The sequence below is a fragment of the Malaya genurostris genome, chromosome 2 (genome assembly GCF_030247185.1).
Source record: "Malaya genurostris strain Urasoe2022 chromosome 2, Malgen_1.1, whole genome shotgun sequence".
Taxonomy (NCBI): domain Eukaryota; kingdom Metazoa; phylum Arthropoda; class Insecta; order Diptera; family Culicidae; genus Malaya; species Malaya genurostris.
In genome coordinates, this window is record NC_080571.1 from 169,805,259 (window position 1) to 169,824,908 (window position 19,650).

A 19,650-nucleotide genomic window follows, 5' to 3' on the forward strand; every position below is an offset into this window, starting at 1 on the left:
AAACGGTTTCCACGTTTATCACTCTACTCTTTGCATAAAATAATAGCCGAAACTTTCTACTTTCAAACAGAATTGTGAAACGCAAGAAAATCTTTATAATCACATCAAAATAATCAAAAGAGAAAGTACACACCAAGAAGATTTGAATACTACAGGTGACTTAATTCCTCATATGATGAAATTCATAAAGATTTAATTCGTCACATGACGGAAAATTTCATTTGTATTGACTTAATGTTAGATTAGCTTGAATTTTTCTGGTTTCGACTGTAACTTGCATTATGCTAGCAGGTGCGACTGTATGAATTTAAATGCACCTTTTACCAACCAAGCAGACGTATGCTTCTGTGGCTCAGTCAATTAACAGACGTACATGCGATCCAATGATTCTCGGTTCAAGTCTCGCGGCGGTTGCTATCAGTATTCTTTTTTTATTTCAACGAATTTCATGTCATGGAATTTTAGACACAATATTAAATGTTCTTCCACGTGAATTTGCGTGAACTGCGACACTCCATTTGTGTGCATTTAATAAGATGTAAAATCACAAGGATTTTTTTGAGTGTGTAAGCAAAGAGAAACTGTCACTTGCTCTTACGGCCTTCTGCAAAAACAATCGAGAAATCTGAGTGTGTAGATTAATTTGGAACTTTGGCTGCTAGCAACTCGGTGAAAGTGTGTATTTCAGTTATCAACGAAAACAATAATTCTCGATGAACATTAGTAAAGGTCCCAGGTGTAAGTGACAGTTTCACTTTATTCACATTCTCTTTCCATTGTTACGGTAAATTCCACTAATTCTAAATGATTTCTACAGTGAATATCAGAGCTTGATGGTTTTTGCTATTCTCTTATGTGAAGTACTAGATTTCTATTTCCACTCCAGGATTACTGATTGGACCGTAATAATCGAAAGCGAATGTAAATAAAGTAAACTGTCATGTGCACTTGGGACCTTTTCTAATATTTGTCTTCAATTGAAAATATTCTCGAAGAATACAACATCCTTGAAAAAAACAGCTAGGATAGAATCAGCTCCAGGGTTGCCATTTCGACAGATCACAGATCGCATATTTTCATGTATATATGCTTCGCAGATAGTAAACAGATATTCCTAAAAAACAGATTTTTATTTGGTAGCACAGGGTGTGTTAGTAATCCATTCTTCGAGCCTGCGCAGTATGCATTGTCGAATGTGACATTGGAAAAAAGCTATTGAAGTGATTTCTAATCTACATAGAAATAGCTAATTGTGGAAATTGTAGAAATCCGTCGGTATGATACTGACTACGAATAAATTAATTTTTTTGAGAGAGGTAACAGTACATTGAAGCCGAAATAAGTTCAGTACAGTTCTCTTATGTTGAAGGGTAAGCATAAGCCATTCAGCAATCAGTGTACGTAGGTATGCAAAACATTACTCTCTCTCTCTCTCTCTCTCTCTTTATATGTATGTATATATATATATATATATATATATATATATATATATATATATATATATATATATATATATATCTATATATATATATCTATATATATATATATATATATATATATATATATATATATATATATATATATATATATATATATATATATATATATATATATATATATATATATATATATATATATATATATATATATATATGTATATATATATATATATATATATATATATATATATCTATATATATATATATATATATATATATATATATATATATATATATATATATATATATATATATATATATATATATATATATATATATATATATATATATATATATATATATATATATATATATATATATATATATATATATATATATATATATATATATATATATATATATATATATATATATAATGTGTGTGTATTCCACGCAAAATCAGATACTTAAAATTTCACAACCTTTACGTTTCGTCTTAGACTCGTCAGGGCAGAGCAGTTCAAATTGAACTGCTTACTGCAAACTTAAACAGTTCAATTTGAACCGCTAAGCAGACGTAAAGTTATGGCTATTTGCAACACACTTGTAATAAGCACCGAAGTGCTAAGTCTTTCCTGACATGCCGAATTATGAAAAAAAAAATTTTTTCGGTTAAGAACGCAAAAATATTCGACACGAATATTTTTTATTTTAATATAACTTTAACAAAATTCTGCTGCCTCCTACAGAAACACACACACACACACATATATATATATTTATATATATATATATATATATATATATATATATATATATATATATATATATATATATATATATATATATATATATATATATATATATATATATATATATATATATATATATATATATACATATATATATATATATATATATAATTAATATTCGACACGTATTTTTGCTTTTCTCATATAGAAGGGGTATCCCGCATAACAAATTCCTGAATATTATTTGGATCCGACTTCCGGTTCGGGAGTTATGGGGTAAAATGCGCAAAAAAACAGATAATATGTTTTCCAAATTTTTTCATAAATGTCGCAACCGATTTTCACAAAGTTAGGTTCAAATGAAAGGCCCTGTGGTCCCAAGCGTAACTCCTGAATTTCATGCGGATCCGACTTCCGGATCCGGAAATATAGGGTAAAGTGTGTTAAAATTTGTATACCATCACTCAAAATGGGGAAAAACTTTAGAAAAATGTCTAAATCGACCTCAAATCTTTTCTAATCGATAGTTTCTATCAATAAATGGTCAAAGAAATCCTATTTCGATTATTCTTTTAAGAATCGAAGAAAATTATTTTAAAGAATACCACAGTATTATATATGATAGTGTGATTGATATGAGAAAGGCATCATTAAACCACTAGGTGGATTAAAACAGGTTTTAATGTGGAACACATTTTTGTTTTCTATATAGCGGTGCAAACTAGAAACTCAAGAAAAATACACTTAGAAATGTGGTCAGCTTTTGAACAATTACAGCTCAGTCAATTTTGTATTAATTATTAATATTATGTCACCATTTGATTGGAAATATTTCTACGTATTGATTTGAATGTTCATAGCCATGTATTTTTAATTTTATATCATTGAAATGTTGATTAATAGCTAGCAGTGTCCTATTTTGGCTGCAAAAAATCTCCGGCATACCGGATTTCCCTGCCATAGTCGACGGTTTTGAAGGAGTAAGCGATATATCAAAGGGAAAGCAGCGCTCTGATTGGTCAATCGAAGCAAAAGCAAAGCTGTTGGAAGCACGCGAATCTACAAATAGAAGCCAAATTATAGCTAACGTTTCTGTGTTATGCGTAGCTTGCTAGAGGTAGGTTGTTGCTACACAGCAAGACATGAAGTGCCATAAACGATTTGGTATGCTCTGGTCTTGTGTCATGCAAGATTGGATGAAATCCCATGTTTTGTCGTTTCGCCTGAGAAATTGACAACTACCCCAGGGTAAATTTTGAGTGCTTAAGACTAATTTCTAATTTATATAAGATGAACTCGATTGATAATAAGAAATATTTTATCGCTTCAACCGAAACCGCAAAATAGTAGTAAAGGTAGAGAAACGCTATAAAAATAACTGCTTGCATACAAAACTTGAACACAGGCTTGGTGAAGAGAAGCTTGAATATCGATACATTTGGGCTATTGATGTAATTTCCTCGGCTACGAAACAAATACAAATCACGATAGAGTCTATATTCTGGGTTCGCGTGTTCGGTGTTGATTCCTAATTAGGATCAATCTAAGTAGACTCTTGTGCATTTGCGGACTCAAAAGTGTGACTATTAATTGAAAATGTTAATCATTGGAAATTTTGGTTGCCTTGTTCCACATCAACGGCTCGAACAACCCCATGGGGCTGATCCTTGTAGTTTTTCATTTCAATATACACCCGATTCTGTAATCGGATTTATGATACGAACGAATCTACACTTTCGTTCGAGTTCGAATTTTCCATTCTTTATTCCGTTCGACTTGTATGATTCGATCGACTCTCGTTCGGGAACACTTAAAATTTCGAACACTAACCATCAAAGCTGGCAACACTACTTACACGTTCTATATTATTCGGTCCCGTCCCGGTCGTTCCGGTATAGTGCGAACTGGCTATAAAACAAAAATATACTTGTCATTTTACCCAACAGCAAAACAAAAATCTAGCGAAAAGTGAATGTTTCATCCAAAATTGTGGTTCATGTGAAAGTGCCACCCAAATCGTGATGGCACCTCGTGTCGATCGTGATGACATCTGCAGTTCATATGTGAGCATGTATATCTGTTATCTGCGGTTTTTACTTTTTTTTCTCGGAAACGCAAAAATCCTTTTTCTCCCACGAGATTTCCTACTTTCGTAACAAACACCCCTATTATGTACGTCGATTGATTCGAAATATTCCAATCGAATGTGCAATTTCCATTCTGTATTCTGCTCGAGTTGTGTATGAACTCGAATATCATTCGTTCGAGTTGTTCAATTTTCGAACATTACTCGATCGCGGCGATCAGTCGACTAGGTGGCAGTAGTGTTTCCAACGTATAGCAAATTTGAAATTTACACCGGATTTTGAAAATTTTTGTTCGAGCCTGTATATCTGTCATCTGTGGTGTTAGCTTACTTTTGGTTAAAACTCTGAATTTAAATGGATTTTCGGATTTAATAAAACAACATACGTTTTAAACTTACGATTAATATTTTCTTAGAAGCGAGTGAAGAAAACTACACATCCATGAAAAAATATAAAATATGTCCAGAAAATATCTAACTTCTTTTCCCGGTTGACTGAAATTATAAGCACCTTTCGGAGCATAGCACAACCCGTAAAGTCCACCAGAAATTACCTTCCAACGAAATGTATTGGCAGCAAGTGTACATAGTGATGTGAAATTATTTTCTGCCTATATGTAAATAAAAATCTTTGAGTAGTTCTAATGCTTTAAAAACTTTTGCACTAGTGCCTCATTCCATTCGACGAATCCATTAAAATTTTTTTGTTTGGTTTATAAAAAGACACGTACTGAAAATTTTAATAACTGGGTGACAGTTAATTTTCACGACAATCAGTAATTACAGAAGTTCGGTTATTGGAAGATAATTTTACCACAAGGACGGTATGGTTTTTACCGTACTCGACGACTATTTAGATTTACCGTATGAATTGTATATTTATTTACAAAATCCTGTAATGAAAACTTGCGTGAAACTGATCGTCCGTTAAAAATTTGCATAATTCTTCTAATATCAAATTCATGTACCGAAATGTTGGAAATTTCTATTGATTACCGAAAGTTTTCGTCAAAAACAAAAACCCAACAACGGAATCAAATCTCGGTTGAATTTTCAGAAGGCCGTAAAAGCAACACGGAACGACCGAAATTAGCTCTGCGCCTAATTCGTATTACTGTTTTTGAATTAGTTGATTTTAACAACAAAATTTCCAAAATAACTATAAAATTAGTTAAAATTGAGAATTTATTTGCTGAAAAAAACTCTTATTTTTAGAGAATGTGTTTAGTTGGCGAATATTCTGGACACAAACCAGCAATATCTGAATCCAACACGAAATTCTCATTGACAACTAATTTTGTTTTTAAAATCTGAAAATTTGTTTCTATTTATCTATCACCAGTTTATTAGCCACAAAATTCATGAGAAGTGTCAAAACAAAACAATCCATTAAAAAGCTAAAAGGGATAGTCTTGTTGAAACTGCTTGCAAATTTTTTAGATGTTTTACGCATGTGTTACGATACATCCATATATGAATTCCTAAACAGGTATATAAAAATGACGTAAACTGTTAGTGGAAAGTGTATTTATTCAGAATTTGAGCGCATTTGAAGCGATTGTGCGTAATAATGTTTTTACGCGGAACAGTGAATTGAGTTTCAAATGTTGCACTTCAATTGTACATGTCAAATGATGTTTTTTGTATCTTCCAACCTTCCGGGCCACGCCGTTCGATGTACTACTTGTATTCGGTTTTTATTTTCCGAGTGCTCAAAGTTTTCAGTGAGAGAGTCGATTTCGCGAAGTCGAATGAAGAAAACAACGATTTAGAAGAAAAATGTTCAAAAAGAAGTTTATGTTTCGCTTATGTCTTTTTCTCCAATACAACATCGTATTTATACCTGCCAATATAGAAAAGACAACCGCGACTGAAATTTTTTTCGGTAGTAGTGTGCCATCTAGTGGCTAGTAGTCATTACGGTGTTAGCGTTATTTCGGCGACAGAGCGCCATATAGCTGCAAATTGCAGAAACCAATTCAACCATTCATGTTGGTTGAAAACGACGTTTTATTTCTCTAATTCAACTAAAAAATAAGTTGAATGGAAATGAAGTGTGCCTTAGCTAAGAAATGACAATTGGTGAATTCAACTAAAAAAATAGCCATTTCAATAAATATTTTATTATTATCAAGGAAATCAGAATTAAAAAATCTAAATTAGCAAAAGTAAGATTTTTTTAGTTGTCTCAAAAAATAACTAACTAAAATCAGAAAATCAACTAATTTTTTCGCCGAAATGCTGATATCGGTCTTTCCGTGAAGTGACAGTTTCTCTTTGTTTACTTTCTCTTCTATGAATTACCAACCGGTTTCCACGTTTATCACTCTACTCTTTGCATAAAATAATAGCCGAAACTTTCTACTTTCAAACAGAATTGTGAAACGCAAGAAAATCTTTATAATCACATCAAAATAATCAAAAGAGAAAGTACACACCAAGAAGATTTGAATACTACGGGTGACTTAATTCCTCATATGATGTAATTCATAAAGATTTAATTCGTCACATGACGGAAAATTTCATTTGTATTGACTTAATGTTAGATTAGCTTGAATTTTTCTGGTTTCGACTGTAACTTGCATTATGCTAGCAGGTGCGACTGTATGAATTTAAATGCACCTTTTACCAACCACGCAGACGTATGCTTCTGTGGCTCAGTCAATTAACAGACGTACATGCGATCCAATGATTCTCGGTTCAAGTCTCGCGGCGGTTGCTATCAGTATTCTTTTTTTATTTCAACGAATTTCATGTCATGGAATTTTCGAGACAATATTAAATGTTCTTCCACGTGAATTTGCGTGAACTGCGACGCTCCATTTATGTGCATTTAATAAGATGTAAAATTACAGGGATTTTTTTGAGTGTAAGCAAAGAGAAACTGTCACTTGCTCTTACGGCCTTCTGAAAAATCAATCGAGAAATCTGAGTGTGTAGATTAATTTGGAACTTTGGCTGCTAGCAACTTGGTGAAAGTGTGTATTTCAGTTACCAACGAAAACAATAATTCTCGATTAACATTAGTAAAGGTCCCAGGTGTAAGTGACAGTTTCCTTTAATTCACATTCTTTTTCCATTGTTACGGTAAATTCCACTAATTCTAAATAAATTCTACAGTGAATATCCAAAGTTGATTGTTTTTGCTATTACACTCAAACCTCCATTTACGTACTTTATATATGTGTATTTGTATACTTATACATACGCATGTGAGCAAGTATACGTATTTCTTTATACATATAAATATTGGTGAAGTAAAAGCAATCCTTTATATGTATAAATATATATACATAAAAGCAGACGGGTGAGTGTGTAAGCATACATACATACATATATAAGGTTCGTAAATGGAGGTTTGGGTGTATCTTATGTGAAGTACTAGATTTCCATTTCCACTCCAGGATTACTGATTGGACCGTAATAATCGAAAGCGAAAGTAAATTGTCATGTGCACTTGGAACCTTTTCTAATATTTGTCTTTAATTGAAAATATTCTCGAAGAATACAACATCCTTGAAAAAAACGGCTAGGATAGCATCAACTCCAGGGTTGCTGATTGTAAACCGAACAGAAGTAATACGTACCGTCACACTAGTATAAACAAATTAGATCGATTCTGAACCGAATAGAAGTAATACGTACGCAAGTCGATCGAGTAATGTTCGAAAATTGAACAACTCGAACGAATGATATTCGAGTTCATACACAACTCGAGCAGAATACGGTATGGAAATTGCACATTCGATTGGAATATTTCGAATCGATCGACGTACATAATAAGGGTGTTTGTTACGAAAGTAGGAAATCTCGTGGGATAAAAAGGGTTATTGCGTTTCCGAGAAAAAAAGTAAAAATCGCAGATAACAGATATACATGCTCACATATGAACTGTGTGTAAAATTTGCTCAATCAGCGTGGCGAACACTTGCAGATGTCACCACGATCGACACGAGGTGCCATCACGATTTGGGTGGCGCTTTCACATGAACCACAATTTTGGATGCAAAATTCACTTTTCGCTAGATTTTTGTTTTGCTGTTGGTTAAAATGACAAGTACATTTTTGTTTTATAGCCAGTTCGCACTATACCGGGACGACCGGGGCGGTACCGTCCGGGACTATCCGGGACGTTTCCCGTCCCGGATTGTCTTGGGCGGTCCCGTCTCGGTATAGTGCGAACAGGCTATTATTCCGATCGAATTCTCGTGTGATTTATGCGACATGGGAATAAAGTTGCTTAATCAGCGTGGCGAACACTGGCACCACGATCGACACGAAGTGCCACTTAGGGAAATCGTGTGATAATTGTTGTAGTCTTAATATTTCTATAGCAGGCAGGAGGATTTTGTTATCGTTCCGGAACGTAGTGGAACGTTTAGAAAGATCGCGACGAATAATCGGCTAGGTGGCAGTAGTGATTCCAACGTATAGCAAATTTGAAATTTGCACAGAATTTTAAAAAATTTTGTTCGAGCCTGTATATCTGTTGTCTGTGGCCTCATAGTCCATCTTTATGCATAATATGTCTCTCCCTAACGAAATTGAATACGAGGAAGTGCCGGAATACCACAAAACAAATTTCGAAGAAGCAAAGCGTAGACTAAGTGCATTAAACTTTTCAGGAAATGGCATCACACCGATTCGCCACCGCCGCTGGTAAAAATTACGCTTTAGCCGCTCCACGACACTATTTTTGGTCCTCGAAGAAGTATCATTCGGTAATATTGTTCCACACACAATAGTGTACTGCATTTTTTTTATAGTGGCAGTAGTTACACAGAGTATTTGGAAATGATGATGATGATGATGATGATGGTCCCGCCTCATACCCCTACAAAGGTGTGAGCTGGACGATTTATCTAAATGATAATAAATATTGCATCACATATTTTAACCAGTTAACTAAATATAAAACGATCTGGTTAATCCAGCAGGCATAGATTCTCCTTCTAAAGTACAACTGAGAACAAGAAAACATTCAAATATTTCCGATTTACTATCCAGGGTCATTCAAGAAAATTTCCAACCCGGGAAGATCCTTGAACAAATCAGGAATCGAACCCGATATCTTTGTCAGTATCAGACAGTAATTCACCTGGCCCTTCCCGCCGGACCAGTTCATCGCTACACACATCAGCTACGATGGAGTAACGAGACTGCGGATGAGCAGAGCCAAGCCCAATTCCATCAACAACTTCCGATCCCTATTATTTCCGAAATATAATCAATGAATAATTCATCAAATCTTACAAAGTTAAGATTCGATCTCGACACGTAGAATGCTAAAGCTCTCAAAAATAAAAGAGAACATATCCAGTTTCAGTCATATTCAATTTCCAGATTGCCTCTACCTGCTTTGCGCGCGCGAGGCTCATACTTTTGTAGACAACTCATTTTTTTTTTTTTTACTAAACAAATTATTAAAAATCCATCATCATCATACAGAACATAACAACCTAATGCGTCTTACTTGAAAAAAAAAAAACAAAAATAAAATAAATACAATCTTCGTCATTTTACACAGTTTTCGAAAAAATCAAATTGCACTAATTCATTAAAGATCTAATTACAAAATAGATTTTATGTGTGAAATACACAATTTTTTGAACTCCCTCAATGTTGCAGCCCGCTTGATTCGTCCTGGCATCGAATTGAAAAAACTAATCCCTTTGTACAATAACGAGTTCTGGGATCTGGCTGACAAAAAGCTTGGTGTTCTCGCATCAGACGCATTTCTAGTATTGTACCTATGCAAGTCACTTCCTCTTTCAATCCGATCACACAAATATCGAGGCAGCATTCCATTTAAGATTTTGAAAATGAACACCATTGTTAAATAATATACTCTCTGTTTCACTGAAAGCCATTGTAATGCGTTCAATAGAATATTAGAGGAAGTATATCTATTACATTTCAAAATCAATCGCATGACCTTATTTTGCAATCGCTGGAGTCTCAATATTTGCGTGTTGTTAGCAAGGAACAGAATCGATGAGCAGAAGTCAATGTGAGGAGAGATTATTGATTTATACAGAAGAATTTTACTACTGGTCGTTAAATCATTTTTCAGACGGCATAATACACCGTACTTTTTTGCAACCTTCTTGATGATGTTGTTAACGTGAGATTTGAATGTTAGCTTTTCATCAATTATGACTCCAAGATACTTCAACTCTCTAACGCGATCAATAATCTCTCCATCAATTTCAATGTTGGCTTCACGTCCAGTGCTTAAAGCAGAAATAACCATATATTTAGTTTTCGCGACATTCAGTTTTAACTGCTTGAATTTCAACCACTGAGCCAGAGAATGTAAGTCCTCGTTCAAATGTGCAACCGCTTCATCCAAATCCTTAGCTGTAATGAACAGAACAGTATCGTCAGCAAACAAATTTATTTCACAAAACCGTAAAACTCGCTTCATGTCATTTATGTACATAATGAATAAAATCGGACCTAAAACACTACCCTGTGGCACACCAAGTGAATTACTTTGGAAACTAGACACAACATCGTTGAAAACAGTTCTCTGAGTTCTATCAAATAAATAGCTTTCAAACCATTTATATGCTACTCCTTCGATACCAAAGCGTTGTAGTGTTTGTAACAGTATAGGTCTAGAAATTGTTTCGAAAGCGCGCTTGAGATCCAAGAACACTGCAAAAATAGTCTCTTTAATTTCGATTTTCTCCTTCCATTTTGCTAAAACCAGGTTTAAAGCGGTTTCGCAAGAGTGACTTTTCCGATATCCCGATTGTTCCGGTATTAGCAAACTGTTAGAGTTTAAATAGTTCATCAGCTGATCTTTAACAACAAGTTCCAAAATTTTTTCCAACGTGTGCAACATGTTAATGGGACGGTACTCCTCGGCTTTATCCGTTCCAGTAACCTTGGGGATAGGAACCACCAGCGATTCTTTCCAAACTTTTGGCACATGCCCCGTGTATAACGATTCATTTACCAAGTCCAGCAGATCGTGACCGATAACATGAAAGCAATCTTGTATCACTTTTGAGTTAACATTGTCAATACCAGCCGATTTTCCTAAATTAAAACAAATATCTTTCAACTGTTCAAAAGTGATTGGGTGAAATTCAAGAAATCTACAATAATTACTAATCGGCTGTGTTATTTCAACAGGTTCACCAACCAAATCAATACTTTGATTGATCTGCTGTACACTATTTATGAAATAACTGTTTAATTTTTCTGGTATCACTTGCTCTGAGTGCTCTTCTCTGCCATTAAATGTTAAAGTTTTTGCTGAGCAATGTGTAGGTTTTAGTAATTGTTTAAGAATTTTCCATAACTCCTTGCTGTTTTTCTGATTTTGATCGATCTTCCCCTGAACATATTCACATCTAGTCTTCTTCAGGGCCCGTGAATAAATGTTTCGTGCATTGGTATAAGCACGCCAGTGACATTCATTATTAGTCCTACAGAACCTCTTGTACTGTTTATCTCTCTCTCGTTTTAATCGTAAGAGGTCCATTGAGTACCAGCTACTTGAGCTGTTCAAACTAACGTACTTTTCAGTGACTAATTTATTAGTACACTTTTTTAATACGTCCGTAAGAATAGATGCCCTGCGATCCAAATTTCCAGTCAACTGCGTACAATACAAGCTACTTGACACAAGTCGAGACATGGCTTGCTTTGAATATTTTTTCCAACATTTAATTTTCACTGTGTTTTTGCAATCTCTAGGGGTACTCGCTATGGAAATCGCAATTGTCTCATGATCTGAAATCTTGCAATCGGTCTCCACACACGAATAAACTCCGTCAAAATTGGAATATACGTGATCTATCAAAGTTCTGCTATGGCTCGAAATTCTTGTAAATTCATTCACAGTTTGTTTGAAACTGAAGAATTCTGCTAACTGTTTCAAGTGATTCGAACTCTGATCACTGAGCCAATCAACGTTGAAATCTCCCGCAATAATATTAAGTTTACTAAAATCTACAAAATTTTCCCACCAGTTTTCTAGAATTTCCAGAAACTGGCGATCGCTTGAACTAGGGGAATGATATACAACTCCATAGTTTCCCATCTGCATGCCTCTCTCAACTGATATACCCAAGAACCAATTATTTCCAACTACTTCGTTTGATAGAATGCTGAACTTAATCGATTCTCTGGCGTAAATGGCCACTCCACCCGTGTGTCTGGAATGTGACAAGCAAAACGCAATAGTGTAACCCGGAATACTGAACTGATCGAAAGCATCAGACTCAACTATATGTGTTTCTGAGAGCAAAACTAACAAAGGACAGTTATTCTCCACAAGATGCCGCAATGCGACAAAATTAGTAGATAAACCGGCAATATTCAAGTACAATATTTCCGATAATCTCCCCTTCGTTAGTTGCTATTCACTTATGTTGTTTTTTCTCGATTCAAGCAGTCTCAAATATACCGGACACTGCTTGCTAAATGCTGGATGGCTGATGTCCAAATTCATTTTACGTACAGTGTTCATTTTCAGACAATTAACGCATTTAAAATCAGTTGAAGTACACTCAGATGTTCTATGTGCAGCATTGCATTTGGAACAATTTTCTTTATTCGAACATTCGGTGCTCTTGTGACCAAACTCACCACACCTGAAACAGCGCAATACGTAGAATGACTCGAAAACCGAACACCTATCCCAGCCGACGCACACCTTGCCAGCGGCCATCAAGCTAGAATAAGTGTTCTTATTTACCTCAATTATAACACTATATTTGTTATATTTGAAGCGAGGATTCTCAAAGTCAGTTACCACTTTTACGTCTTCAATCACAATTTCCTGATTTTGACTTTTCAAAAGATCAATAAATACATCAGCGGAATATCGATCACTCATGCCCACTATTTTCAGTTTTGGTTTACCAGGCGTGGGTACAACAGCATTGTAATTAACTCCCAAATTGCTTTCGATGTTATTTTTTAAAGTCTGAATGTCTTCTCCTGTTGCACACTCAACAATAATCGAACCATTTTTACCATTTTTAAAGTTACTAATCTTGTGTGCCCTTGGATCCAACTTGTCTTTCAAAAATTTTCTTGTATCATCGCTCGTTTGTGACGACTCGATCGGTTTTATCACAATAACCGGGCGAGTCTTACGATTTTTGATGCTAACTTTTCTAATTTTAGATTTCCCTGATAAAATATCTGCGTATGAAATGTCCTTTTTAGCAAAAACTTCATTATTGTTTTCGTCATTATCATTGTCAATAAGCATCGTTTCTTCATCATTATTCGACAATAATTTTCGTTTTCGGCAGGGATTTTTGTCAGACTCCGAATGAGTCTTCCTCTCAACAATAATTTTTTTTCTGTTTTTTACAGCCAATTCATTGTAATTTTGCATATTACTTGAAATCGGTAAACTTTTCAAATCTTCCAACTTTTTGGCAACACTGTTTTCCAAGCATGCCATCTTTCTCTCGAAAGCTTCATTGGAAGACCTGATCAGTCTCTCGATTCCACTCTCTATTGCAACATTAATCTGTTTTTCGATGCTCTCCCGCAAACCAGCGAACGATTCAGAAATGGATGTTATTTTCTCCATCTCCTTCTTCATATCGCTAATGAACGAATGAACATCGTTATCGAAAATACTAGATACAACGTTACCTTCTAAGCATTCTGCACATTTAAACAATAGCGCCGGTAAATCCGCTACCCAATTAGCAATAGCTCGGGTAAGGCCAGAGCAGCGCTGGTGAAATACATTCTCACAAACCAAACATTTAATTCCAACATCTGATATGGCTATGTTCTCCCCACACTTCTTGCATTCCCCCATGCTTCATGAACAAACCAAGCGGCCCGACACACACAAGAGGAGAACAAATCACAGAACAAAAAACGGTGCAAAAACAATACAATAATCATTCAATAAATTACGGAACGACGCCGCTTCTTTGGGCGAACGTCGCACGGTAATTTCGATACTTTTATCAGTACAAATAGAAGCATGCACAGAACACACTACTTATCTGTATTTAACACAATTCAAGCACTAATTCAGCACACAATTTTTCAAGAATAGGAAATTATTTCACACAATTTTTGCAATTTGATTCTGCACTAAAGACGCACAAGTTGTCATGTTCGCCATTAACACACATAATGTGATGTAATGTCATGTTCGCCATTAACACACATATTGTTGTTCCACACACAATATTGTACTCTATTTTTCATAGTAACATTAGGTACACAGAGTATCATTTGCTAATGTGGTTCCACACACAATATTGCATTGTGTTTTGCGTAGTAGCAATTGTTATACTGAGTATCATTTAGCAATGTTGTTCCGCACACAATATTCTATTGTATTTTTCGTAGTAGCAATGGTTGCAGTTTTCCTTCAGTTTTCCATGATGGATGGTGTTGGAGTATTTCTCGTCATGTTTTACAATAGCCACCAAGCGACGATTGATTTCGCATATATCTTAGCAGAACAGAGATTATGTTTCGAAAACAAAAATAAACAGTAGAATTTCTGTCTTTCCAAAATGGAAATAACTTACCCATCTTCGAGTTGGTTTAGCTGATTTTCTCAAAAAAAGATTTCAATGAAAGGCCTCACAGCCTTTCAGTAAATTCCTGAATTTCCTATTATCCAAAATATTGTGCTCAAAATTTTCTCCAATCTCTCCATCCATCTTCGTCGAAACTGCCTTCCGAAAGTACCAGAAACATAGGTCAAAACCTCAAAGCACTTTCTCGAACTTAGATTCAAATGAAATGAATCACGGTCCTCTACGTAATTCCTGAATTTCGTCTGAACCTGACTTCCGTCCCGGAAATTTCTAGGCGTAGTTTAGAGCGACGATGCAAAAAAGGATAAAGTTCTACTTATTCTCACTCAAAACTGTTTCAATATATAAATCATTTACTTTGGCTATACCGGTCCCTGTAATGCAAAAATAGGGATCAAAATCTCCAAACTGGAACTCGATTACTTTTCTGCGAGATGGCTCAACCGATTTTAACGAACAAAAGGCACAAATAGAAAGTATTCCGGAACTACAGGGAAATGTGTGTTTGAAAATTCAAACCGTCATTTTGTCCGACACTGCAAAAAACTGAAGAAGCTGTCCTAATTTTGTTTCGAAACTATTTTAATATCAAAAGATCACACCTATTACTTATGATTCTATGAGTAAAATCATTCATATCATGGGCAATAACTCATCTTCCATAATCATTTTCATGATTTGAATCATTCTGCTCATAGTATCATTGATAAAAGCTATGATCCCATGTTTCATGATTTGCATGATTTCTTATTCATGGTGCCGGTAATGGATTTTTATCCTTGTACATGAATTAAATGTAAGGTTTTTCAAGCAACCATAATTTGCTGGCATGCTGATCTTTAAGGGGCAGGTAGGGTCTAACACGTTTGACAAATCATTTTTTTTTTCTTTGTATTTGCTTATAGCAAAGCATTTCAAGAATATTCTGTGAAATTTTCATGCCTATCGGAACAAAACTCAGCAATTTATGGGCCTTTATCGAAACGAAGCTCATATTGCGAGCTCGGCACACAATGACTTAAAAACTTAACAAAACTTTTTTGAAATGTTTCATTATAATAAATTATAAAACAAATAATATGATTTTTTCGAAAATGTTAGACCCTACGGGCTTCCTGGAGTGAGAAATTTTTTCCATTGATTTTATTGACAAAAAACTTTAAACGCGTTTTTCTCGAAAGTATATTTTAAAAGTCCGTGTTCATCGTCATTCAAAAACTACTGTACCAATTTTTTTTTAAATTTTGAACACACTTTCTTCATATAAAAAAAACCAGACCCCAACGTTTTCCTTTTCTTTGTTTGTTATTTTGGGAAGGTTTTACAGCTACAAAATAGTGGATTTTTTCGTGAAAAATCGTGGTTTTCACATTGAACAACCACCAAAAATTTAAAAAAATCAAACGGAATCAGAATCAGGAATCAGAACTAACTGGCTCAAGTGGCACGTTCCCCTAGTTATTTGGAGATTTGTGCCTTGTCGTAGCTTCTCGTCAATTTCCTGATGGGAAAATGCACAGTTAATAAAACCTCCAACCCCCAAGAGGATTTAGAGATTTTACAAAAGCGACACCATTCGCAGCATGTATGAGCAAAAGTAAATTCGGCACCATATAAAGGATGCCAAACAATCTGCTGAAACCTTTTTAAGGACAATACAGAAAGGATTCATTCAAGGGGCTGGGGTTCACTAGGAGATTGATAGTACCTATTAGCTTTCTCCGGACAGTACCAGCCTAGATGCCGTGTGGAATCCGGCGGAAAAAAATGAGCCAAGAATAGATCCACTGGGTTCCTGCTTCCATGTCGTAAAAGGCGACAATTGCAGGAGTTTCTTTTTCCTTTCAGTTATCAGATATTTTCAATGTTTCACTTCTGATGACTTTATTTTATTAAATTATCTGTTTCATTCAACCTATCAATTTCCGTCTAGCTTCGGAGAAAAGTTTGGAATGTTTTCTTCTTCCATGTTATTGATTGTCTTTCAGGATTATAATTTGAATGATAAAAATCAACTATTGCGCAAATCCGTTGATATTACAAAGTTAACAACAGAGATAACATATATCGGTATATTGAATACTTAGTAAAAAAAAAACACTTGATATTAACATTTCAAACAATAAATTAATATTTTTCTCGGTAGCCGGCTGCCCAGATCAACCAATATAACCAATTATTAAATTTAATAAATAATTAAAATAATAAAGCGGGAATAATACAGAATCAAGACGCGCGTGAATCCTATTCACTCGTGTATTTTGTATCACGTAATTTCATTTATAAAAAATTGGGAAGTTTTTATTCTTTACGCGATAGTATTACAAATTTTCTTCAGTTTCCTCGAATAAGAGCTGTGAATCAAGACTTCCCGGGACTTCAATATGCCTCCGAGCATCTCTAAACCGGAACGTACTGAGTCGCGCGCGAATATTACCAATACTGAAATTTTTACTAACAAATATCCTTCTCCCGTGACACTTGTGGAGTGCGCAGTACTATATACGGCCTCTAGTAACAACTAGTGTTGGACTAACATCCCTTCCCATTCCTTAGACGATCTACGTTCGGGCCTGGTCGGCGCCGGTACTGATCAATGAATTTTTTGATTACCAGAAGATGGATGATTTACCAGTCCCAGGTCGGATCATCTAGAAACTCGCTATACAATTTCAGCTAATCCCGATCAGTAACGGAGTAGCAACCAGGGGTGGTCGCTCAAGCTCAAGCTCAATACAGAAAGGATTCATTTACTTAAGCAAGAATGATGAACCCTTTCGACTATAGCTCCTTAAAAAATTGGGTGAGAAAAGATAGAATATCCTTTAATTTTAGCTCCGCATACACAGTCTCAACCATGTATGGAGGCGGGACAGTTACATATCAGATTATATGAAGTACTGTAATCACATTCACACAAATCACACGAATAATACTCAGCACGTTGAATGTAGCCATGTGATAATTGAGTTTGCAATGTTCAGTCAGAGCTCTAACCGGAATACTGCAATGATGCTTGAAAAAATGCAGTAGATACCTTGACATTTTCAGATTCAAATCTGGTAAAAATGTTTTTGTCTGAGCGCAAGTTTGTAAGCTGCGAGAGTTGCTGGCATGTTTGGATGCAGCACAAGAACGAATCTTGTGCTTTATCCAACTAGTTGTAAATGGTATAGCTGGTTCAGGACCAACGAAATCATTCGTTTCACCAGTTCTAGCCAACTCATCGACTCATTCATTTCCAGTAATACCAGAATGGCCGTGTACTCATAAGTAAACAGCATTTGAGATGCTTAAATCTTCAATTTGAGTTCGACATGCGATCACTAGATTCGACCGTGAATCATTTGAACTAAGCGCTTTCAAAGCTGTCTGAGTGTCGGAATAATAATTAATTCGTTTACCACAGATTCTCTGCTGAAGTGAACATTGTATTCCACACAAAATCGCGTAGATTTCTGCTTGGAACACAGAACAGTATGTACCAAGTGAATGAGACTGATCTAACCTCATTTTACGACAGTAGACACCAACACCAGAACGACCATTCAACAGAGAACCGTCCGAATAACAAACTATGTATTCATCAAGTTGTCATTACAAATAACCAGACAACCATTCCTCACGAAGAGAATAGCTCACATTGAATGTTTTGAAAGGAAAACTGCAAGTGAGAGTTAGGTCACTAGAAGCGAGTAAATAGTCATACCACGTAACCATTTGAGACCACAAGCGAGTGTGGCTAGTAGCATAGTCTATAGGATTACTGTTTCAAAGCCCTGTAACCTTCAGACGGTATGCACAAGATAATGTTTCTTGTTTTAGGAACACATGTAGTGGTTTAATGCACAGTAGCGCCTCTAGAGCAGCAGTAAGAGTTGTCGTGAATGCTCCTGTCATCGCCATTAGGACCATCCTTTGGAGATGATTTAGCTTTGACTGAACTGGCGCAACTTCTCATTCCTGCCACCATACAAGACATCCATATGCTAAAATTTTTCTAACGATAGTTGTGTAGATATAATGGATGGATCTGGGTATGAGTCCCCATGATTTTCCAAAAGATAGTCTGCATTGGTCGAAAGCCATGCAAACTCTTTTAATTCTCAAGTCAATGTAAGCAGCCCAATTCAGTTTTGAATCAAGAGTAACCTCTGAACCGAAAAACTGTAACGGACTAGCTCCTGTGATTATCCTACGATGAGTGAAAAGCACCATTGATGTCTTGCCCGGATTTACAGATAATCCAACCTGACAACACCATTGCTCAACAGATTGCAGGGTTTGCTGCATTAAATCAAAGAGAGTGTTAATGCTTATAGCGGTCAGCAATATATGATAATCGTCGGCAAAACCATAAGCCAGAAACCCAAGGTTATTAAGAGTCCTTAACAAACCATCACCGACTAGGTTCGATAAAAGTGGGGATAGTACACCACCTTGTGCACACACAGACACTCAGCTTTCTAATCTCTGCTTGCCGAAGCGATGAACAAAGAAGTCGATTGATAAGCATTGCATGTATCCAAATTGTGATACTTGAAGGTATGCCATGACCACGGGCTGCTTCCGGAACTGAATTGAAAGACACGTTATCAAAGGCCCTTCAATATCTAGGAACACTCCCAAGCAAAATTGCTTTTGTTAGGAAGATTTTTCAATGTTGTATACAACATCATGTAACAGGGTTGTAATGGACTTTCCACGCTGGTAAGCATGTTGCAGTCCATGTAGCGGATGCACGCCCAAACTAACATTCCTGACATGGTGATCGACTATGCGTTCCACTGTTTTAAGAAGAAATGAGCTAAGACTGATAGACCTGAAAC

General features: G+C 35.5%; 1 protein-coding gene across 13 annotated transcripts in view; it reads left to right on the forward strand.

Annotated features, from left to right (window-relative positions):
* Positions 1 to 556: 556 nt before the first annotated feature.
* The window catches only part of LOC131432380 (uncharacterized), a 159,188-nt gene continuing 140,094 nt past the window's right edge, over positions 557 to 19,650 (forward strand). The window contains exons 1-3 of one of the 13 annotated variants that reach the window (XR_009229840.1): positions 597 to 675; positions 996 to 1,080; positions 1,141 to 1,405. The gene's annotated coding sequence lies outside the window, so the exon portion shown is untranslated. Of the gene's footprint in view, positions 739 to 886; positions 1,081 to 1,125; positions 1,406 to 19,650 lie in introns of those variants that run through there. The other 12 variants (XR_009229844.1, XR_009229839.1, XR_009229841.1 and 9 more) reach the window with 12 other exon arrangements.